The following is a 24,831-nucleotide window of genomic DNA, read 5'->3' as shown; positions in this document are numbered from 1 at the left end:
TACCTCTAAGTCAGACTGCAAGCTTCTTTAGGAAAAACAAGCAGGTCTTGCAATTACCACACTTGTAGTCACATAGTTTCTGAATAAATACTTGTGGATAAACCTGAGCTCAGATATAATTTTATCACTGAGGCATATCTTTGACTTTGCCAAGTCAGACTTCTGTATATTAGCTTTTCTAATGAAAAATCAGTATGGCACATATTACTCTAGCTTACACAACCTGCCTTCCACCTCAAAACTCTGTGAGGAATAATTGCCATTATGACTACAGAATGCCATGAGAGTGTGAAATATTATGTAAGAAGGAGGTGAGGTAGGTTGTTATTACATAATGCAGTTCTTCCTATCATGGCTTGGCTGTAATGTGGAAGGCCTTGCAGGCAAGCCGCAGAGTGCAGACTATGTCATCAACACACGTCAACTCTAAATAATGAAAACTCACTGCTTATAATCATAGATACAGCTGAGCCCACAGGAAATACCTAACCTGCAATCAATCTCCTCCTCGCTGTGGTCTGGCAGGACAGGTGATACCTGTCTTCATGAATTTTTGTGTGAGGAATTCATTTTTATTTCAGCATCAAAATCACAAATTTTTATAGGCCAGTTGGAAACAAGCTGATGGTCTATCATGCTTTTATTTGTTTTTGTAACAGCAACAGACCATCCATGGTCACTGTGATTTATTTATATGACAGCATTTTTCATGTAAAAAGTTATTTTCTTTTAAAGTACTTTCATAATCTTTCGCTTGTTAGTCTTCCAATGGTCTTGTGAAGAGGTTAGTAAAAAGACACTGTACTTTATGACAAATGTAGATGGCAAAGCCCAGGGTGTTAAATAACTTCCTTGCTGATATCATAGGGAAGAGAATTAAATAAATGGTTAACAACCTCATGGCAAACTCACAGTAAAAATATCACATTCTTTGTGAGATTATGGTACCATTTCTTTGCTATAATATAAACATTTGCTTTGGTTTGTCAGTCTAGCCATTCCAAAAATCCTTATCAAGGGCTTGCAGTGTGTCAGCGTATCAGGCATTATGGCAAACCAGGATGTGGTTCATACTACATTTTAAATCACTTTTGGAATAACTGGACAATCCCTACAGCCAGGTAAACTATCTGAAAACAGAATAAATTAATTCCTCTATATTTTTAAAAAGATATATATTATGTGTGTCTAATTAATAGAACTCCCTTACAAGTGACAACAAAAAGAACAGGGAGTGTTAAAGAAATGAGACAAAACACTAAATTTTAATAGCATTAAATGAATAAAAATAATAAATGCAAAATGGCTTGTTTTGTTATTAATGTAACATCCATTTAGACTCTGATGGATATTTAGAAATGAAAACATTACAGAATAATGCTTACTTAATAAAGAAGCAAGAATACCTAAATATATTCCAGATGAATGAAAGATTAAGTTCATATCAGAAGCATTAATATTACTAGAGGTAAATTGCTTTATAATTTTGAGTCTGGGATGCCAACAATCCTAAAGGAAAGGATTAATAGGTAAGTAGGTAAGCATTATAAATTGCTATAATCAAAAGAAAATTTACAGACTAATGGCAGACTGCACATAAGTTTCATATTGGCGTAATATATGGCAGTCATTAATATACTTAAGATATGAAAAACTTTACAAAGTAATAAAAATATGTATAGTCCAATAGAAAGGTAAGCAAAGACCCAAAACAGGCAATTCACCAAACAAGAACTATATATGATCAATAAATGGATGAATACATATTTTCCCTCACTAGTAAACAAAGAAATGCAAACTTAAATGACATTTTTCACATATTAGATTTGCAAAAAGTGAAAGGAATTGAAAATATCCAGTGTTGGGATCCCTGGGTGGCACAGCGGTTTAGCGCCTGCCTTTGGCCCAGGGCGCGATCCTGGAGACCCAGGATCAATCCCACGTTGGACTCCCGGTGCATGGAGCCTGCTTCTCCCTCTGCCTGTGTCTCTGCCTCTCTCTTTCTCTCTCTCTCTCTCTCTCTCTCTGTGCCTATCATAAAAAAAAAAAAAAAAAAAATCCAGTGTTGAGGAAGTTGTGAGAAAATGGACATGCTTATTGGTGGAAACAAATTGATATGGTCTTTTTTCAGACAGCAATAGATTCCAAACATTTTTAGACACATTCCCTATGCCTATTCTTTACTAGGGATTCTAAGGACAAACAAATGCGTTAAGAGACAGATACCTTAAAATTCAAAGCAGCATTATTTATAATGTTTTAAAAAGAGAAAAGTCAAGGAGTGCCTAGGTGGCTTAGTTTGTTAAGCATCACTTTTGATTTCAACTCAGGTCATGATCTCTGGGTCATGATCTTGGAAATGTGAGATCAAGCTCTGCATCTCGCTCACACGGAGCATGGAGCCTGCTTAAAATTCTCCCTCTCTTAAAAAAAAAAAAGAAGATAATAATTAAAAAGAGAGAAAAGTTAAGCAAAGAGAAATTACCTTAAAAATTATAGTTGGGGACTCCTGGGTGGCTCAGCGGTTGAGCATCTGCCTTCACCTCAGGGCATGATCCCATGGTCCTGGGATTGAGTCCCACATCAGGCTCCCTGCATGGAGCCTGCTTCTCCCTCTGCCTGTGTCTCTGTCTGCTTCTCTGTGTCTTTCATGAATAAATAAATAAAATTAAAAAATATATATATATAGTTGGGTTGGTCCATATAGTATTAAGTGGCCATTAAAATGATCTTCTATATCCATACTTATCTTTTGCAAAATAATCTTTTTTGTTGCACAGAACTCTCTATCTTCTCAAACAATTCAAGAGTGAACATGTCCCCAACCAAAAGCTCCAGAGATAATTCCTATTAATAGATAGACATACAGCCTTTCAGGAGATTTTATGTAAATATAAATATATCATTAATATAAATGACAACCTGTTGAACACTTTGTTCTGTAGTTTGATTTTTTTACTTAAATATGTTGTAGACATCTTTCTTTGACTGAATAGTTGATATATGGTCATTGGCACAGAAAAATGTTTGCAGCATAAAGGAGCAAAAAAAATTATTAAATTACATCACAGCAGTGATTCTCCAATGGAGAAGTGGGAAAGGTGGGATAAATGAATAGATCATTGATTCTTCTCTGTCTTGCCTCAAAAATTTGATTTGCCTTTTTAGGAGTCATGTTTGAGTAAGGTAGGGAACCATGTGTACCTTGAGAAAGATCCCGACATGGCTCTGAATCAACAACCTCATCCCCTCTTTCCAACACAGACTCTTGCCAGATTGAGAATCATGGCTGTATATATATATTTTTTTAGGATAATAATATGTATGAATACAGCACAGAAAAAATACCCAGAAGAATGTTACTGACTGCAATTATCTTTGCAAGGAAGATATTCAGGTGATTTTTACTTTTTTATATTTTTTGGATTTTTTTATTTGTTGGATTTTTAATAAAAAATATGATTTTCATTTTAAAAAAATGAAGCAAACAAGAAACTTGAAATCCTTGAAAACCACTGCTGGAGAAATCAGGTGACAGCAGTCCAATATGCAACCACAATCAAAACAAGCTAAAAAAAGTTCATAACAATGGATATCTTTTGTACTAAACCATAATTACATGTTTTAACCCAAGAAGCTAGATAAAGTCAAGTGTATGGCATAAATGAGCTAAAGGAGCAGAAAAAGTTTAAGAATCTATAGTTGGAAGATGATGATTAAGTGTCAGAAACATCTAAGTTTCTAAAATCATGAATCCCATTAAAAACGTATAACCATCCTATTAAAAAGGGGAATGTCTCCATAAAATTTGTTAGGAATTTAGAAGAAAAACATATATTTTCTATGAAGGACAGAAAACTTGGAATTCATTACCTCCAGAAGAGAATGGAGACTACATACACAAGTGGGTTAAAGAAAGAATTATTGCACAATAAAATTAACATTAATTAAAAAATACTGGAGAATTTGGGAGTGTAACTCTAAATATGATAGTTTGAAGTTAGAAGATTCAACCACTCAGTTCTCAGTGAATATCTCTTACTATTCTTGCCAGAGACAGAGAGACCTGAGTTAGATGAATCTGGATGTGACAAAAGACTTATTTTTTTCATTATAGATTACAAATTAATAGAATAAATGATTGCCTGCCATTATTATTTGCACTCAGAATTGGTAATTTAAGGATGCAAGTGGAAATATTAATGGGATAGTTTTTTTATAGCTCTACTAGGAAGATGAAAAAATAATGCAAAGCTAATGCTAGTCTATTTTTTGTTTCCTATGCATTTGGTGTTCAAGTTTGACTGGCAGTTAGTAGAATTTGACTGCGCTTCTGCCTAGAGTTTCTGGTTTCTGGAATTGGCAAAGTTACTCCAAATAAAAAGAGCAAGGCACCCCCAAGCAAAGAGAGAAAAATTATTAAGGAAGCTCTGAGCAACTATTACAGATAAAGACGTGAAAGATAGGAGGGTGGCAAGGGAGGAAAAGTATAGAAAGTGTTTGAGAGGGAAAGATTTGACCAGGCCTACGGCTCATGGAGTTTCCTTTATTTTTGTTTCATATTCAGAGAACTAATATTCCAGCTTGTCCTCCTTTTTTTTTTCCAATCTGACATCACCTATCATCCAGAGAAGGAAATTCCTTAACTTAAATGGAAATGTCTTTTGCAAACTGATCATAATCTTCACCTCTGACTATTCTTCTTCACCCCATTCCCATCCAAAAATTAGCAGAAATCTTCTTCCTGAAAAGCTATATTGTCATTACAATTACCCAGGTATTGGGCTGTTTAGATTTATAATTCTTTGTTCCAATAGTTCCCAGAATTATGACAAGTCCTTCTTTTGTTAGCCTGCTTCTTTCCTCGTTCCCTTTTCACACGTACACACAAATGCCCCTTCCATTTAGAAGCTCACCCAATCTCGGCTTTGTTCCCTCAAAATCTCCACCCCTGTTGAAGTCATAAGTTTCTGAATATGACCTGGTCGTCTAGACACACTGTTGATGTGTTTATTGTCACGTACAGGATCTTATAAAATCAGAGGCTTGCATGTAGATGCAGGCCTGCTAGAGGATTTTGCAAGGGAGACAGTGACGCACATGTCCATGTTTTGTTCACTGGGCAGAATTGACCCCACAGGCTGTGAGATTGCTTACTATTTTCCAAATATTTCTAGTGGAAGAATTAACAAGGAGAAAGCCAGACCTAATTGCTCTTATTTCATCAGTTAGTAACAATAGGGCAAAGTTTCTTTTAGTTTATATACTTGTCTTAAGAAACCATTTGTTTTAAAGGAGTTTGGTTTTCAAATGTTTGCTTGATTATGCAGTTCTCTGAAAGTCTGCTTTTAAAAGATTGAAGACAACGAGCCCATGCTATTACCTATAGGCCAAACGGCACAGGAAAGGGATACCAACCACTTTCAACCAGCTGGTCTCTCTCTAGTCATTGTTTGTATTTTTTCGTTATTCATTCAACCAATGTGCATTGAACGTGTATTACACGCGGGGCATAGTTTAAAACACTAAAATAAAGACATTTCTCAGGGGCATCATGGATTAATGGGAACTCCCCTCATGTTATAACCTATAACACAGTGAGAAAAATGTGGATGCTTCTGTGCTTATGGATGAAGAGTGTCATATGAAGATGGGGTTGATGTTTATGGAATTTTCAAATACTGAACAGGAATTTGCCAGGTGCAGGAGCAAAGAAGAGAATTCCAAGCAAATGCTTCAGCCTGCCCACAAACTTGAAGATGTGAAATAGACTGGCATGTTTGGGAAACTGCAAAGAGGCGTTAAAGGCTGAACCATCATGAGTTAGGGTAAGTAGGCAGATAACGATTCACAGGGGACAGGACAATCAGATTGTCAAGGGCCTTTTATGTTCATCAAGGAAAGGAGCAGATTTATAGATAGAGATTTTTTTTTTTTTTTTACAGGGGTGAAAAGTCATTGAAAGATGTTAAGCAGGGAAGTGTGTAAGTGTTGTGCTTTAGATACCAGAGGCAATGGTATAGAGTACAGATTCAGGAGGAATGAAAGGTGGGAAAGCCTGCAGGCAGAGAAGTCTGCTGGGAGGCTCCTGCCACGGAATAGGTGAGAAATGATGAGAGTGTTAAGTCAGGCAGAAACTGTGGTCATGGAGTGGATCCGAGAGATATCTGTAGACTCAGCCAGATTTAATGACTGACTTGGGTGAATGAGTAACAGAAAGGAAGTGATCCTGAGGCTTTTGACTTGGACACTAAAATCAAATGAAGTGGAGAAGAATTGGGAAGAGGATAAAGGAGATTTAACATTGGACATGTTCGGTTTCAGGTGTTGGTAATATACCTAGCAGAGACGTCTGTTCGGAGCCCAGAAATACAAATCTGGACATCAAAAGAATGCTCTGTGCTAAAGACAGAAAGTCAAGAGTCATAAATACATGGTGCCTGGTGTCACAGCAGTGGAGGAGACTGTTGTGGGAGAGTGTGTTGAGAATAAACAAGAGCAGGGTCAAAGTCCTGGAGGAAAACCAGAGTGTGAAAGGACCTAACATAGAAAAAAGAGGCCAAAGAGGGGGTAGGAGAGAGCCAACAGAGATAGGTGATGAAGTATCATCACATAAAGAAAGGGAAGCGTTTCTAATAGAGTTTGGTAAATATTTTGAAATCCATGAAAAATTTGTTGCAGTAATAATTGACAAATGCCCAGCACATTTTGCATGTATGGGGCCCCAAGACCATCACAAGAACAATTTTCTGAATGCAAGAGGGAGAAGTCAGATTGCAATGGATTCATGAGAGGAAAGGAGGCAGGCAGTGGTAACATTAGGGTTTTACTATTAGGAAGTTTGAGTGTAAACAGAGGTAGATGAAAGCGAGTTTTCTTTCCTGCTTCCTCTTTTCCTCTTTTCTCTTGTCTTTCCTCCTCCTCCTTCTTCTCCTCCTTGTCCCCTCTTTCTCTGAGAAATGAAAGACTTTTAGGCTAAAATAAAGGAGAGAGGTGCTCTTCCAAAGAGATGCTTTGTTTTGGAGAGGCTACTACAAACATCTGCTTTGGGGGACAATTCTTTCATATTAGGTTTTTCTCATTTATAGTTATGTTTCTGGGAGCATTGAGCGGTAGAAAACCAGCCTCTATGTTATTAGCCCTTTGTCCTAGAGCAAGAGTCTACTACTGCATCTACACAGAAGAGTATGTGGCGTGAAGCCAGCTGCTAGAAATTCCAAGGATACTGAAATTGACAATCACCCAGTAAAATTAAGTTCTTTCAACTCGGTGTGTAAAAGTGTAGGACCTATCATAGTATTTTGAGTTATTCTCTTTATTTAGTCCGTTTGAGAGATCAAACAGTAATTTTAAAACTACTCAGCAAGGATTTATTTTGTACAAAGTTGAAAGTGTTATGGGTAATTTTACGACAATTATGTGTAACATACCTGAGTCTCTACTCAGGTTTCTTACATATGTAAAAAGAAATGAAATGCATAAAGTGCTTTGAATCCATATGGTTCTTATATTTGGGAAATTTAAAACTTCTTTCAGATATTACCTTAGTAATCCTCACAGATTTTTAGGTTATTTTTTTTTTCTGAATTCCATATCATCACTTCAGGTAGAAAGTAAGATATGTGTCATTATGACAAATGTTCCCTCTATCCCAGGAAACCTAGCTTTGGCGGACAGTTTTGGCTGACGACACAGTTTTCTAAGTCCTGCTAAAATGAACTACTCTGTTAACTGCTTTTCGACTTACTGCCTCTATTTTACAGGTGAGAAAAAGGAAATGTATAGCCTCACAGCATTTTAGGGCAGAGAGCAATCTTGAAGGTTAGGACTGTTTGTTGCTGGTAACCGAACAGGAGAGTAACTGGAACTGATAACAGAAGGCTCTCGAATCCTGGCAGATCCTATCACTTATCTCTTGTCTGTGCTTTGTTCTTCTGTCCTTGTCCAACCCTGCTTCCTTGGTGTCTTGGTCAGGAAGGTGGAATACGGCCCAGGTCTACATGCTACAATGTGAAACATGCTCAACAATGCTAAGCACGGAATTTATTTCTCTCCACCACAGTTACAAAGCCTGGGGGAAGAGACACTGACTGATGTTCACTCAGAGTCCAATGAACTCTGGGCCGGAAATGATCACGTTGTCTAAAATGGCTTTCAGGAGTATATCCCTGTAGCTTGAGGTGGGGTGGAAGTTAATTAGGGGATGGTCTTAGGCTAAGCAGATATTCTAAAATATGCCCATCAGAAAGGCTACTCTCACCTTGCCCACACCCCCTGCCACAAACACAGCATTTTATCAGTAAGGAGACATTCCCCAAAATATGAGTTGGCCAAGGTTGTAAATTTAGTAAGAATCTCCAACCCAGTGCTATTTTGGTATGTGAGTTAACTTTCTTGACAGTAAACCTATCAGCACTAAGTAAGCCATACCAAAGCACCAGTTTGCTTCTCTTTGTATCGTCTAAAATCTCATTGTCCTTTTTCCATTACTTTCTTATTTATTTCTAAGAAATTAGAGAAAAGGCTACATGTAGGTTAAAGAGACAGTTTTTCAAATGATAATATATTGATATATATTATATTGTACCCTAATATGTTGATTTCAAAGGCTAACATATTGATACGTATCATATTATGCCCTGATAATATATTGATTTATCAATTCATTTTTATGCTCGACAAACACATTTTATATATAAGGGGTAGGAGTTATCTTTAGAACACAAGGACAAAAGAACAAAACATGTGACCTCTGCTTTCCCAGATAAATTTTCTAAATAATTGAGAAATCTATATATGAACAAAATAGAGAGCACAAGCAAATTTATATATAGTAATGTAAGCCAAACTGCATTTAAATTACTGAAGAAATAGAAAATAATGACAAAAGATGGAATTCTTCAGTAAGACTTTCTGAAAAAGGCTAATTTTTAACTGATCTTAAAGAAAAAAGTGATCACACCTCAGAGATTGCCACATTTGTGGCCCACAGGTCAAATCAAGCCTATTTATGTTTTGTTAGGCCAGTGGAGTACTTAAAAAAAAATATTTAAATTGTATTACCTTTTCATGGGACCTACTCTTTCCAGGTTAGCCATACTCTATGCCACTTCTTAGTATTTTATTCCAACATTTGGTGAAAGAAATGGGCAAATCATTTTTTCTTGGGAGACCAATATATACAAAGGCAAAGAGATGTGAGCCATGGCTACGTGCACATAAAATAGGGATGTGATAGGAACCAATAGTCTCGTAGCCTACATGAAGCTAACAAACTGTTGGACTAATGGTAGAATTATATAAATGAAAATGCATAGTTTTAGAAGGACCTGGTGACAGAGGCCCATAGATAGTGGGGTCAAAAAACTTAGACTTTTTTTCTTTTTTCCATCCAGCAGCTGTCAGTTCTAAGTTTTGAGAGTTACCTGAGTGAGTTGAGAAAAGGTTAACTATCTAATGGTTAAACTTAAAGAGAAAGATACGAGCTCAAAACCTTTTCCCGTCATCTTGGTAGGAAATGACAATCTGGGCGAAGATGGTTGCTCTGACAATAGAAAACCAGAAAGAACTGGCAGGTAAGAGAAAATGGGATATGACAAGAACAATACAGGAGAAAGAAGCTAAGAGGCGGCTGTTTCACAGAGACTAAGAAAATTGGAGAGAAATGGCAGACTATAACATTCGGTTACAAAGGTGCTGAAATAAATAAAAGCTGGTTTTCATATTAGCACACAGCAGCTCTCAGCCCCGCTCATGGGTCTCTTTCCTGCCAACACAGTTACTCACGGCTCCAGCTACTTGACTCTGCTGCTTGTCAAGAAAAGAACAGGCGGCCGCATGGGGTCTTCTGTATTTTATTCATTACAGCTCCTTTTATTTGTTGTCTTAATGTATTTAATTTACTCAATTATTACAGATGTTTTCTATTACAATGCTAATAAGAAAAATCTGAAAAGATACTCAACTTCTTTTAAGTCTGGTAGAAGTGGAAACATTTTTCCTTCTTGCCTCTTCAAGTTTCTGTTGATCCTTTCTGAAAACGCTGACTGAAAAATGGATGGTCCATACTAGTTTTAAGTAGAGGGAAAGAGGAGCAAATTCTAAGTGACATTTTGAAGAAATCTTTATAGATTCCGCTTTGAGAAGGTTTGAGACTAAGAATTCGAAAGCCTCATGAAGATACGCACAAAATGCATTACGGGTCTTTTCTGGGATCTTTGTGACTCTTTGAGAGTGATAAGTATATGCGAGATGCTTCTAACATGCCAGCATTATTTGGTGTTAGTAGCTGTTGGAGGGGGTGAAAATCTCACACCTAGGTTTTGTTGGTAGCTTTTGTGGGCTTTTGTGGACCCTTCATGTCGAACCAAGAGAAATGGTCTCCCCAAGAACTGTATTTATGTGTGGTTCATATACGTGGATTAGAACACTTAGGGAAAAACTCAACAAAGAAGAGGAACTTTCCCTCCGGGCTTCATGATTTACACAAATTAAATTTGTCACTGTGAAGACAGATAGAGCAGGCTGCCTTAACATGGTGTGCGCCAAACCCTGGACTGCATCAAAGCTCATGAGAGAGCCATAGGTAACTGTGTTAGATTTTCTTTGAACTCGTCCTCTAATCAGAGGCTTGTCACTGCAGAAAGCAGTTGAAATTTAATTAAGGGACAGGAAACTCCCAAGTCTAATTTTGTCCTAGAGGTGCTCTGTGGGTTGTCTCTCAGGACGTCAACAGCTATTGAGTGAAGGTTTTGGCACAGATGCTAAAGGCTGCCCCCTGAGGCACCACCCAATCGTGATATGGCATGATGGCTTATTCTGAGGTAGGCTAACTCTCCGCCTCTGTAGACACTGTGTTACACTGATAGATGCCTGCTTGCCTTGATGCACTTTTTAGGGACACCTGCAAATAAGGGCCCAATTTAATCATGATAGAAATACTTTATCAGGGAAGTTGGTTTGTCTTTCTTCTACTCCGGTTGTAAATTTTCTATTGTTTTTGATACTAAGTGCCCCCAAATAATCAGGTCATCTGAACCTAGTGGGGAAAGCTGAAATGCAAGTAAGTGAGAAAATACACGTAGAAAATATCTTTGCAAAGAGTGAGGAAAATTTAAGATGTTATCAAAACACTCTTTTAACAAAAACAAACTTCTCAGACACATTTATAAATTTCTGTGAGATTCACATCAAGAGGATAGCAGAACTCCACTTCTTCCAACAGGTCCTTGGAAAAGGCCCAATGTGCTACCTTAGACAAGAGCATGTCTTCCCAGTAGAGTGGATTTCTTTCAACCACTCACCCATGCCTGAGGAGGATCTTTTACTACCTGATTGGATTAGACCATATAGAACACATCTGATTTTTAGCAATCCAATATACTAATCTGCAGAGCAGTGTACTGTATAAATATCATACCTACTGTGCAATGCCTCCAGGTCATAATAAAAACATTGTGTTAATCCTTTCATAATATGAAAAACTTAATTGGCAATGAATAATTTCTACTTTGGCATATGATCTACTAGGTTTAAAATTACTTGCAAGTTGAACTGGACTAAGTTTTTGGAATGGCTAAAATCCTGAAGGTTCAATTCAAAATGATGGTCATGTGGTGTCAAAGCCTGAGTCTCAGACTGAATCATATCAGGACTACCCTTGAGGTATAAAGCAAAGATTTTGAGTGCTACTTTTGCTGGCTTGCCGTCACTAATATATGCACTTATGGACATCAAATAGAGCAGTGGAGAAATGTGGTGTATCACTTCTAACTTATCATAAGCCATCAGACAACTGAAAGGCATATTGGGTGCCAGCACTGAACTCCTTTAACTGTTCCATCCTTTGGGAAATATAAGGGAGGTGGGGAGTTGGAATGGGAATCATTTTGACCAGATTGCCGGTGAAGGCTAGAACTTTATGCTGTACAGATATGGGTGACTTGCTTTAGCCATGGACATTCCACTTTTTTTTTTTTTTTTTTTTTTTGCAGAAAACAAAGTTGCATATGGGGTAGATATGATTAGTAAATATCCCCAAATCACCAATTCTGACCTTCTCAACATTACCGACACTTCTAAAAAACTGGACGTTTTACTTCAAATGAAGAAACAGTGGGATAACTCACTCTTCTTCCAAATATGCTGTTTTGAGTAAATACAGCTTAAGAATCTCTCTGACATATTGTTACCATGTTACTGTGTGCTGTAAATGCAACAGACTGGTTAAAGATCAAGTCCTAACCGCAACCATGTATTTCCTTTGTTTTATATATTTAGGTCAGACGCTAAACATAGCTTTAACATATTTTCTTTGTGGTTTAATTTCCTTTGTGATTATTTCTTTTATTTAATGGGAGTGTAAAAATGTCCCAAGGACTAAAAAACAAATTGCAGCTCATTTTTAACATAGGCATTAGGAGGTAGTCCGTTAGCTTGCCTTTGGGTCAAGCTTTCAGGATCATTTCGGGTTAAAAATCCAACAGTGAGACATTTACATTTTCTTAACAAAACAGAGGGGACTATATTCATGTGGTGTTCTTTCATACCCCCTTGGGCCTGAGTTTTATAACAAACAAGGAATGAGAAAATGTGGGCTTCATAGTGACTCTCAGTGATTCTCTGGTCTGCACCTCCCTAGAGATGCCTATGAGGCGCCTGCAAGTGGCACCACCCCACAGCTCATAATGACTCCCTGGAGGTGTGGAGGGATTCCTGGACATGTAAGAAGGAAAGGCAAACTAAGTCATCAGGGCAGCACCCCAGGACCACCGTGAACTTCACAGCGGTGCAAAGAGTGATGTGTGTCTATCTCCTAAGTGTTAAAGCTGCAAAGAAGTTTTTCATTACTATCCAGCTTATTAATGTGTGTTTGCTTCTGGCACTTCATTCAGTTTGCACCCTGATAGTGAACAGGTCTGTTTTAATGGTATGTGTAATTCTCATTTCTCAGTAAAGTTGTTGAAATATTTGCTTCTTAAAGAAGACAGAAGTTTTCCTTTTCTTTTTTTTTCTTTTTTTCTTTTCTTTTTTTTTTTTTTAAACATTCACTTACCTGTTCGTTTAGTGAATAGCAGAAGTATATTTTTCTATACTTTGGCCTTTGTGAACATAATGTATTCATCAAATCCTAAAAGGCATCCCTAATAGAATATCCTTTGATTTTATCCAGGACTTAATATATTTAACACCTGGATAAATTTAGAGTTCTTTTGAACTGAATGAAATCACTGAGAATCTAACAGTTACCAGACAGCTGTTAATAGTTTTAACAACTACTTGCAGTCGCCCAGAGGGAAGAGAATGTGGTCCATTTCAGGTCCTTCTATAAAATACAGTGAATTACAATGGGCACAATAGTTTGACTTTAATAAAAAGGAGATCTGTTTATTTTAATAGGAGTAGTATTTCAATTGTCAAAAAATTCAAAATTATCATTTTAATTTCCTTGAATTAAAAATAAGAATCCTGGAAGAAATAGACTCATGGAAAAAAATTAGTAATGATTTCCTTCCTATTTACATTCTCATTATGATTGGAGAATATATTTTGAAATAACATAGATATGTGTTCTTCTAAAAATATTTTTTATTTGAATCACAAAGTACAATTTTTCTAAAATTATACTGAGAATCAATATTATGTTAAATTAATTGCAAAAACAAACACAATTTTAAATAGTCTCTTTTTCTAGGAATATGTAGGATATTTGAGAAAAGGAAGACATACTTATTAAATGAATGTTAGCCAAAAATATACAAAATTATTAAACAAAATCAGGCACTTAAATAGCTGAGTTTTAATTTTAATATTAATAAAACCTTCCTAAATTCTTGTTTTTTCATCCGAGAGGCAAAATCCACTGTACCACTTACCTAATTTGTGAAAATGGATTTTATTATATGAACAAATAATTGCATATAAACATAATTACACAGGTTTAATTCACGATGTTAAAGACTAACCATGCTGATTTTCATAAAAAATATTTCCCTAATAAAGTCTTATTACTAACTTTTTTTCATGAAACATGTGTTTCCACCACTTCCAAAGACCTGGTAATCGTTCATGCAAATGAAAAAAAAGTGTATGTTTTCCACACACACATCAGTTGTTCCACAGACATCTGGTAACGAAACTTGGAAAGCTGCTAGACTCTGAGCCAGCCCAGGTGCTCACTACAACATCTCTAGAACTCAGCAATTGCCTGCAGTAATTTGTTGCAACTCGTATTGGCATTTTTACGGTTATGATGAGGCAAAAGGTGATGACATCATGTTCTAATGTTACGAAGGTGCTGTGAATTCAGTGTGAAAATTCCATCAATGAGTGATTGTTACTGAAATTGACTACATTGGTGGCCATCGCATTTTGCCAACTGAAACATCTGGGCATAAGTTAGCAGTGGCGCACCTTGTAAATAACTTCATTGAAATTAATTGCCAGAAGTTTGCAGCACCCTAGGTAGTTTATAAGTACCAGTTCTTATTCTACTGCTGTGTTTTGCACTTGAGAATCTTGTATTCTCAGATTCTGTTTTAGCAGCTGGGGATGAAAGTGAAAAGTGTAGAAAATGCATGATGAAACAGCAGGACCACAAGGAAATTAACATTATATGTAAGGAAGAAAACATTGCTATTTGTCTATACTTTCACTGATAAAGTATTTTTCTCTCAGAAATAATATTCAAATTAATGTATAAAGCAGTTTTTTAAAAAGAAGGCAGTTAAATGATAAGATATAGGGTCTCTGTTTCACCAGAAAGAAACATCTAGCATTTTGCCCATGTTGTAAATATTAAATGCTTATTGTGTTGAGAAAAACATGTGAAATTATTACCTACTATAAAACCACATATTTGAAGAGAAAAAGGGGCTGTTCTGTGGAAAAACTAGGAGACTGATTAGGAAACATGGGTTCTGTTGTTGCTGTACATATTCTGAATCATTTAGAATAATTTTCTAAGTTATTCATAGCTTCATGCATCATAAATCCAAGGAGAGATAACCCCAAAATTACAAGGATACTGTAGTCAACAAAATGAATTATTCAATAAATATCTATGTCAATTCCTTGCTCCTTCCCTTCTTAACTCCTTACCTTTGAATTTTTGCTTTTTAAAAACATTTTGCAAATGTGAAGATGTTTAAAGATATTAAATGTTGATAGTTTAAAATTGAATGAGAGCCCAATTAGTACACTAAAATATACATTTGTCTTGAAAGTACAACAACTTATATAGTACAATATAAACTTCCATAAGGCCCTCAATATTTCAAAAACTTTTATAAAATCTCTGCTTTAAAAAATAAATATTGTTTTGTTCTGTACATTCAACGAAGATCTACATAATTAACTTTTTAAAAAGTTGAATGAGGGAAGAAGTTTTTCTAACCAGTATGATATTTGTTATTATTTAAAGAAAAGCTGTGTAACCCTATCGACCCCCAAGACCTTGGCTGCCTAGAAGATTAAAGCTCATTTATGATAAATCAATCATTATCCTGAGCCCATACTTTCTGGTACAACTAAATTGTTCTTTCTGCCCCTTTCCCTTTTATATTTCTTGGCATTTGTTCCTATAGTTGCTTTGATAATCAGTTTTATCTGTTTTTTTTTCCTATGTGAATTAAAGTAGATAGGGTTTAGATAATAAATACTCTAGAATATCTAGGACTACCAGTTGGTATTCTTTCATATAAAATATTTACAATTCAAAAAATCTGCTCTTCCTAGAGCTGTGAGATATTTCAAATTTGAATTTTTTTCTCCTTATAGCTCACTATAACAAAAATTGTACTTTATATAACAATGTTTTGCTTTGTTTTTGATAACAGAGACCCTTATGTTCACAAATGAGCTTTTGATATGACAATACAACCTAGCTATTCCCAAAAAAGACTGGAATTCTTTTTTTGAACAGAAAGAAAAAAAACTGTATCTTTATACTTATTCATAAAAGTAATCTTGGTGCTTTGTCATAATGGACATATTGTTCAGGCAAAGCAAGTTCAATGTACTATCCAAATGCAAGAAAGAATTCCATTTAATCTTTGCTTTTGTTAGGAACAAGCGTGGAGAGTATGGGCAAAGAAGCAGCTTTAACTTATGGTTTTAATCTTAAACGTTTGAATCCCTGTAAATTTCCCTGAGGTTAATATTTTAATGGTATCAGATCAAATTAAATAGAGAATATGTGGAAGGAATGGCAGGCAATTAACAGAGCCATACAAAATCAATGACAGTTGTTTTTTAATCAGATTTCCACTCAGCTGTTTTTCACTACAAATGAATGCATTTTACGACAAAAATGTATAAATCTTTGGAGCGATAGATAGAACTCTATGATCTTAGGATTTATCTTTACGATTTAAGGAATAAAATCAATCCCCGTTCTTAAGGATTTTGCTATTAATAACAACAGTTACATTTATTAAAGCTATAAAAAAGCCTAAAGTAAAAAAATGAGTCAGGGATTTTGCTAACGAGTTGCAGAACTGACAGGCTATTCAAGAAAGTTGTTAGGAGGCAGTGGCAGAGCTAGAAATAATAACAGAATGTGACAATTTACAGAAGGAACAGGCAAGCTAAAAGAGATCTCTCAATTGGCAAAAAGTGAATAGTTTTAATACTTTGATAAAGCATTTTTATTACCATTTTCCACCATTGTTTTGTTTTGTTTTCATACACAGTAGTAAGAGAATGATTTCAATCAAAAGCAGTTGCAATGGCCCTGAGAAGGTCATAGAACGTTTGTGGAGTAGGAAGATTAGTAGCATGGCAACTGATTATGAGGATCTATCCTTTCATTCAATTAATTTAGTAGCACCTATAACACTTCAGGCCCTCCACCAGGCTCTATGGATATGGAAGCCAATAAGGTTAAGGCTACTCCCTCTTGTACTTTGTCATTATTATAACTATCCTAAGTTATTGAAACATGTTAGATTAGTTACATTTTATTTTAAAAGACAGGTAAGTACAGAGACAATAATGCTGATCTATTGTGTTAGATGTCAAGCTAATAGTTATGCTCCGCAAAGAGGGGAGATGGGTAGAGAAAAGAGGAATGTAAAAAGAGGCCTTTGAAATTCTGGTAGTTTGTGTATTTATATGTTGGTTCTGAGTGGTTCCATATTCACTTTGTGAATATTCTCTGAATGTACACTTAGGATTTGTGCACTTTCCTTAAGTTATATGTTAATAAAAATTTACATACAATTAAAGAGAAAAAAGATAAAGAACTGTTTAATATATAATTAAACGATTTGCCTTCCTTTTCTTTTTAAGCCGAGCTTCCTTATCTTTTTGTTACTACTCAATCCTCTACAACAGTCTAGTACATTCCATATGATCTGGGCTCTCTATAAGATTGCTAATGACAGAATCACTATCTCTAATGGCCACTCTTCTATCTTTACCCCCTGGGATGGCTCTATCCTTTTGACTTTCTAACCATTCTTTTCTCTAAATTAGGATAGCTCAAAAAAAATTTTTTTTTCCTAATTTGGCTTTTGTAACACCATATTCTCCTAGTTCTTTTTCTAATCATAAATTGTTCCCTCTTAGCCCCCTTCACTGGATTTTCTTTTAACCATTCCTTAAATATTGATGTTCTCCTGTTTTCTCAAACTTTCTCCTTGCTCTACCTTCTTCCAGGGGAATTTGATTCAGAGATTTTGTTTTTGTTTTTTTGTTCTGTTTTTGTTTTTAACTACAATCTATTGATAATGCTCAAATCTTTATCTCCACCTCCCAAAACTTGAGATCTAGTTCCAAATTTTAGATTGTCTACTTGGCATTTCCACCTGTTTTTCATTTAAAAACCCAAACTAAGTAAGTTCCAAACTGAAATTGTCTAAACTCAAGAAGTCTGATTTTCCTCCATTTCCTGTCTCAATTAGCAGTTAATCTTTAAGCCAGTCATCCAAGGTAGATATTTCTGAAAAATTCTTTATCCTGTCCTTTCTTTCAATTCCCACATGAATAAACCACTTTGTTATTAGTACCAATTAAATATTTCCGAAATTGAGCCTCTTTTCACAATTCCATTGTGGAATATGCCAAATTGGTATAGTCTGGGCCCTCATTATCTTTTTTCCCTCCTTTTTTTATATCTTCATAAGTCAGTCCCCTACCTAAGACGTGAACATCCTTCTTACCTGTTTTTCCACATTGCTGCTGGAGTCATCACAGGTATGATTGCTGTCTATAGCACCATTCAAAGGGTACTTCCTGCTGGCACGGCAACAGGAACACAGCCTGCTAACTCCTCTTTTAACATGTTCCTTTTGAGATGCAAAAATGGTTAATCTCAGCAAGAGCACAGGAACCTATGGAAGACTACCATTCACCAGTCATAACATCCAAGAGATTTCCATTGGTTATAGTGCAAGTGGTACCACATTTTTAAAAAGGACTTCTCCTATGTATTTTAAATGATCTCTATAAAATAATGGAAGAAAGGCCAGAGAGCAGATCTGTGAGACAAAGAGAGGTAATTAAAAAAAAAAAAAAAGAACAAAATTTCAAAGTAGATGAATTAGAAAAAAGTAAGATTTAATAAAAATGCAATTGGATTTTTAAAAATCTTAATTAAGAGGCAACGTTATAGAAAATTAAATTAGTACTTAGAAAACAAATATAGAGACCAAGGAATGGGAGAGAAAATGATAGATCTATATATTTTCTGTTATAAACAAGAGTGTAAAGATAAATCTTGCATATAAATCTTTGCATGCTATCTCCTGTTCCTTAGAACAAATTTCTAATCGTAGGAATACTGGGTCATAAGCTTTGAATTTAGAAAAGTTCTGGAATGTGTTACCTATTTATTTATTTATTTATGAGAGAGAGAGAAAGAGATCACAAGTAGGAGGGAGAGAAAATCTCAAAGCCAACTGGGGCCCAATCCCACAACACTAAGATCACAACCTGAGCTGAAACCAAGAATCAGGCACTCCATGGACTGCACCATCCAGGCACTCTCCAAATTATGAAATGATTAGATTTATTATTTTACCAATAGTGACCGCAAAAACAAATTCCTTCGTGTCTAAGCTCATACAACTATTACAAATCTTTTAAAAAAATTCTTTGCCATGCTGTTTTAAATCCCATTAATGATTATCTTTAATCTTAGAAAATATTTTATAGTAGACATCTTTTAATAATGTTTTGACATTTGTGCTAGGTTTGCATCAGTAATTCCAACAAATATTTGAATTTAGTGCAATGCTGAAGTGCCATTGATGCTCATTTCAATTCTTTTTTATAATAATTTCTTCTCTCTTTTGTCATTTATTTTGATGCATTTCCCATTGCACAGGAGCATATCTTTGAAAATATTTTCATTAAGAAAATTTATTTTTTTCTATATATTTTTTAATTGAAGTTTGATTTGCCAACATATAGTATAACACCCAGTGCTTATCTTGCCAAGTGCCCCCCTCAGTGACCATCACCCAGTCACCGTATACCCCCTGCCTGCCTCCCCTTCCACTACCCCTTGTTCATTTCCCAAGTTAGGAGTCTCTCAAGTTTTGTCACCCTTTCTACTTTTTCCTACTCATTTTCCCTCCTTTCCCCTATAATCCCTTTCACAATTTCATTAAGAAAATTTAGATGGTACACTTTCTGAGCCCTGGATATATGAGAATGTCTTTCTGGTAACTTTACATGTAAAAAACAATTTAGCTGAGTTTAGAACTTTTAACAAAACATTCTCTCAAAAGGAGGATACATGGTTTTCTCTCAGTGTTATAGTCAAGCCCAAGGCCAATCTGATTTTTACTCCTTTATAGGCAGTCTGTGTTCATTGGCTTTTATGCTGTAGAATATTTTCTTTTGTCTTTGAAATTAAAATTTTTTATTCTAATATGTCTATTTTTAAAAATTAATACAGCCTGACCAAGTTATTGGACTATTTCCATTACAAATGTACATGTTTCTTCACCTTTGGAAAGTTTATTCATTTTTATTATGATATTGGCTAAATTGAGAAGAGCACAGATCAGTATTTACTCATAAAACGAGGGATAGGGGTGGGGAATGGGTAAAAAACAAATATCAGGCCCAGAAGTTTTTCTGAGTTATTTCTAATTATCAAATAGCAATAAGTAATTCCCATGTGATAAATTTAATTTCTTTTCAGAATACAAGAAAAGATAGAAATGTTCTCAATTTATTTTATTTTATTATTTTATTTTATTTTTTAAAGATTTTATTTACTTATTCATGAGAGACAGAGACAGAGAGAGAGAGGGAGAGGCAGAGGCAGAGACATAGACAGAGGGAGAAGCAGGTTCCCTGCAGAAGCCCGACGCGGGATTTGATCCTGGAACTCCAGGATCCTGTCCTGGGCCAAAGGCAGGCACTAAACCGCTGAGCCACCCAGGGATCCCCCTCAATTTATTTTATAATGCAAATATCTTGATAGCAAAACCAAAGATACCATAATATGATATCACTGCACAAATCTTTTATAAATATAATACAAAAAACCCAACTAATAAAATAATTTTAAAGTTGACGGTATCTTACAAAATACACCAAAATGAGGTAGGGTTGTTTTGTTTTGTTTTGTTTTTTTTAAATATGGTTTAGTGCTACAAAACCCATTAATATAATTTATCACATTAAAAGAAATTAGATGTTCATTGCAATAATGCTGATCCTAAATTGGACTGGATAGTTGTTCACTTGCCATTACTTCTGTACCCTTTTATTACAGAGGAGAAACCATAGACTACCAATAAAAAGCACTAACATGAGATTTATAGGGCATGAGAGAAGGAAAGGTCATTATTATCTGGATGTAGTTGTAAACTGACAAATGAGCAAACATTAGTTTTACACTGGTTTTCTCAAGAATTCTTGAGAGCTACCTGCTGTGGTGTTACAGGCTGAAATCTTTACTTTTGAACTCTCTGACCTGTTTCTCCTGTTCCAAGAGTTGTGTAAGCCCATAATTCCTATATTAAATTCTTTGTACCTGGATTACATGGAGTGCCTTCTGTGTTCTTGGTTGATCCCTGATCGATATAATACAGAAATTATATTTGATAAAATTCAAAATCCAGTGCTTAATCAAACATATAATATATATTATGTATAAGATGTCAAATTTAACATTATGTAGGAAGTACATAAATTAAATAAAACTTTTCATAGAGAGATAAATCTTGAATAAATGGAAAGATGTACCTAATTCTTGGATGATGAAGATTCAGTGTTAAGAAGGTATTAAGTACCTTCAAATTCATTCATATATCTAATATGATTTAAATGAAAACTCTCATCAGAACTTTTTTAAACTTGATAAAAATTTCATAAAGCTTTCTTGAAAAAAATCATGAACAAGATTAAATTATTTATGAGAAAAGAACAATGCATAGATAATTGGCCTAATGAATATTAAAGTAAATTATAAAATTACAATAATTAAAAATGTAATATGATGCCATGTCATCATAGACATAGATCAATAGAAATGGAATAAAAAAACAAATAAAAGTTAATATACACAGGAATTTAATAATAGCAAAACTGCATTTAAATTTTTCTTCCACCAGATTAGTAGATTCTACTGGTTGTGTTTCAATTTTTTAATTGACAAATAGCTCCAGTCTTTACTCCCTCATCAGTGCTTGGAATTTGACATTTTGAGTTCCTAGAATAGATTGTTTACAGTTCCTTTCATCCAAATAAATGGGCTTTTTAGAAATGGTTCTTGTTCTCAGCCTTAAAGGTATATCTGAAATTGAAAGATGTTAAGATATCCAAACTACCCAAAGTGACCAACTGACCAACACAATCAAAATCCTATCAAATCCCAACAATATTTTTGGAGAATTAGAAAAAAAAATCCTAAAATTCATATGGAATCTCAAGGGAACTTGAATAACCAAAACCATCTTCAAAAGGAAGAACAAAGTTGGAAGTCTTGCACCTCCTGATTTCAAATATTACTATATACCCATGGTAACTAAACAGTGTAGTATTGGTATAAAAACAGATATATAGACAAATGGAATAAAGAGTTCAGAACTAAACTTTTGCTTATATGGCCAAATGATTTTTCACAAGGGTGCCACAACCATTTCATGGGGAAATGACAATCTTTTCAACAAATGGTGTTGGGATAACTAGCAAGATACATAAAAAAGAATGAAGCTGGACTTTTATCTTACATCATTTACAAAAAATGAACTCAAAATTATCAAAAACCTACATGTGAAGAGTTAAAACTATAAAGCTCTTAGAAGAAAACAGAGGAGAAAGTCTTCATGACATTGAATGTGTCAATGATTTCTTGGCTATGACACTAAAAGCACAGGCAACTAAAGAAAAAATAAGTTGGACTACATAAAATAGTGTGTATACTACATAATACTACTATGCATCAAAAAGACATAATCAATAGAGTGAAAAGGTAACTTACATAATGGGAGAATATTTCCAAACCATATATCTCACAAGGGGTTAATATTTACAATGTATAAAGAAACACAGCTCAACAACGAGAAACCCCATAGAACCCAGTATAACAATGGGCAAAAGGCTCAATAGATATTTCTCCAAAGAAGCTATACACATGGCCAGTAAGCACATGAGGAGATGCATAACGTCACTAATCATTAGGGAAATGCAAATTAAATCCACATGAGATACTACCTCACACCCATTAGGTGGCTACTATAAAACACACACACACACACACACACACACACACACACACACACACACAAAAGAAGTATTTGCGAAGATGTGGAGAAATTGGACCCCTTATGCACTGTGGGAATGTAAAGTGATGCAGTAACTCTGAAAAAAAAATTAAAAATAGAATTATCATATGATCTAGCTGTTCTACTTCCGGGTATACATCCAAAAGAATGGAAAGCACTTCTTGAAGAGATATTTGTATATCCATGTTCATAGCATTATTAATCAAAATAGCCAGATGGTGGAAACCACCCAAGTGTCCACTGACAAATGAACTGATATACAAAATGTGGTATAAACATTCAATAGACTATTATTCAGCCTTAAAAAAGAAAGGAAATTTTGAAACATGCTAAAACATGGATAAACCTTGAGAATATTGTTAAGTGAAATAAGCCAGTCACAAAGAAACAAAAACTTGATTCCACTTCTATGAGTTAGTCGAGTGGCCAAATTCATCCAGACAGAAAATGGTAATGTTTAGGTTCTGGTGGGAGGAGGTAATGGAGATTTGTTGTTTAATTGGTACAAAGTTTCAGTTTTGTAAGTTGAAAAGAGTTCTAGAGATAAATGGTGGTGATGGTTGTACAACAATGTGAATATATATAATGCCACTGAATTGTACACTTAAAAATGGTTAAGACAGCAAATTGTATGTGTATTTCATCATAATTAATTATATGCATATACAAATAAAGTTATATTGGAGAGCTATTTATAGAAAGGGAGACCAGTGATGTTTAATTCTCTTATGCTTTCTGATCCTTAGATAATAATCTTATTTCCTGGTACCTCCTTTTTTTTTCCCCATTAGCAGAGAGTACCAGCCAATATTGTGACTTTTCCTACTGCCAGAAATTCTGGAACCAGCTGAATTTTCCACTCCCTCCTTATTTCTGACAAGCTAGTGTGCTTGTGTGCTTCTTAAACTAGACACCATCCTTCACCTCATCTGGCCTATATTCCAGTTGGGGGTATATGAACAGCAAAAGGCACAATTGAAACAAAATGTGGTGGTGTCAATTTCTAAAAAGTTCACTGGAAGCTCTGCTGATAATTCATCAGGGCTTCCTATAGTAATTTAGCACATGTAGGTGACTAAGAAAAGTGATGTTAAGAATAGAATAAAGCCTTGAGTTCTAATTTTATAAGACATACACTAAGAAATATCATGTACACTATTCCATCAAGATGAAAGGCTTAGTTTGTTTTAAATTACATAGGCATGAGAGCAAGGTGTAGAGGACACGATTAACATGTAAAACATTCCTTTGTGGTTGACGTGGAAAAGAATTTAAAATATGGACAAGAGCAGGCAGCTCAGGTGGCTTAGCGGCTTAGTGTCGCCTTCAGCCTGGGGCGTGATCCTGGAGACCCAGGATGGAGTCCCACATCAGGTTCCCTGCATGGAGCCTGCTTCTCCCTCTGCTTGTGTCTCTACTACCACTCTCTCTCTGTTTCTCATGAATAAATAAATAAAATCTTTATAAAAATATATGGACAAGAGCTATTTGGTTAGCAGATGTTTCAAGGGTCAAAAGTGAAAGATAGGAATATAAAACTCAAGTGGAAAATTTACTACTAGAATTTTTTTTAGTGGCTAAGAAACAAGTCCATACCACTTATGATGTCATTTATTTAATTTGGTAGAAAACCTAACAGGTAAATTCAAGGCAACTATAAAACTTCCTATATGATTGAAAATTTTGTAACAAAAGCAGATGCTTCAATTGGAAAAGTTTCTTTCACAGCTTGGTCTCTGGGTTTTCTGTCAACCAGGTTGGGCAAGAATATTACCATGTATTTGGGCAAATGAGAGTCTACCATAGGCCTTTTCAGTTAATACATTAAAAAAGCATTTAAAAATATTAAAGGAAGTCATATTTAGTTCTTTTTGTTTCTTTATCAAGATTATTATTGACTCCTTTAAATGTTCTACTATATTTTTCTATTAGAAAGAAAAAAATGCACAGAATGTGGCTGTATCAGTGAAAGGTTACAATTCTTTCCTCTTTATTAAGCGCATGAATTCACCATTGGTAAAATTAGGGTATTCTCATATTTTTAGCAACAGTAAAGTTTAACAAACCTTATTTTCCTCGGTGGTGG

The 24,831-nt window shown here is 35.0% G+C and overlaps 1 protein-coding gene and 1 long non-coding RNA gene across 5 annotated transcripts in view; one reads left to right on the top strand and one right to left on the bottom strand.

Annotated features, from left to right (window-relative positions):
• Window positions 1–345: 345 nt before the first annotated feature.
• The window catches only part of LOC144297048 (uncharacterized), a 42,581-nt gene continuing 18,095 nt past the window's right edge, over window positions 346–24,831 (top strand). For 2 of the 3 annotated variants that reach the window (XR_013364102.1, XR_013364101.1), the window contains exons 1-3: window positions 346–1,121; window positions 7,656–7,763; window positions 9,515–9,575. This is a non-coding gene — a long non-coding RNA (uncharacterized LOC144297048). The remainder of the gene's footprint in view (window positions 1,122–7,655; window positions 7,764–9,514; window positions 9,576–24,831) is intronic. The other variant, XR_013364103.1, reaches the window with a different exon arrangement.
• LOC144297047 (uncharacterized) overlaps window positions 612–24,831 on the bottom strand; it is a 44,358-nt gene continuing 20,138 nt past the window's right edge. For both annotated transcript variants that reach the window (XR_013364097.1, XR_013364098.1), the window contains 3 exons: window positions 18,162–18,287; window positions 2,486–2,847; window positions 612–2,025 (listed from right to left, as the gene is read on the bottom strand). The gene's annotated coding sequence lies outside the window, so the exon portion shown is untranslated. The remainder of the gene's footprint in view (window positions 2,026–2,485; window positions 2,848–18,161; window positions 18,288–24,831) is intronic.

Source organism: Canis aureus, chromosome 25 (genome assembly GCF_053574225.1).
Source record: "Canis aureus isolate CA01 chromosome 25, VMU_Caureus_v.1.0, whole genome shotgun sequence".
Classification (NCBI taxonomy): domain Eukaryota; kingdom Metazoa; phylum Chordata; class Mammalia; order Carnivora; family Canidae; genus Canis; species Canis aureus.
Note: the sequence above shows the minus strand (reverse complement) of the source record. Positions and strands in the feature narration are given on the sequence as shown.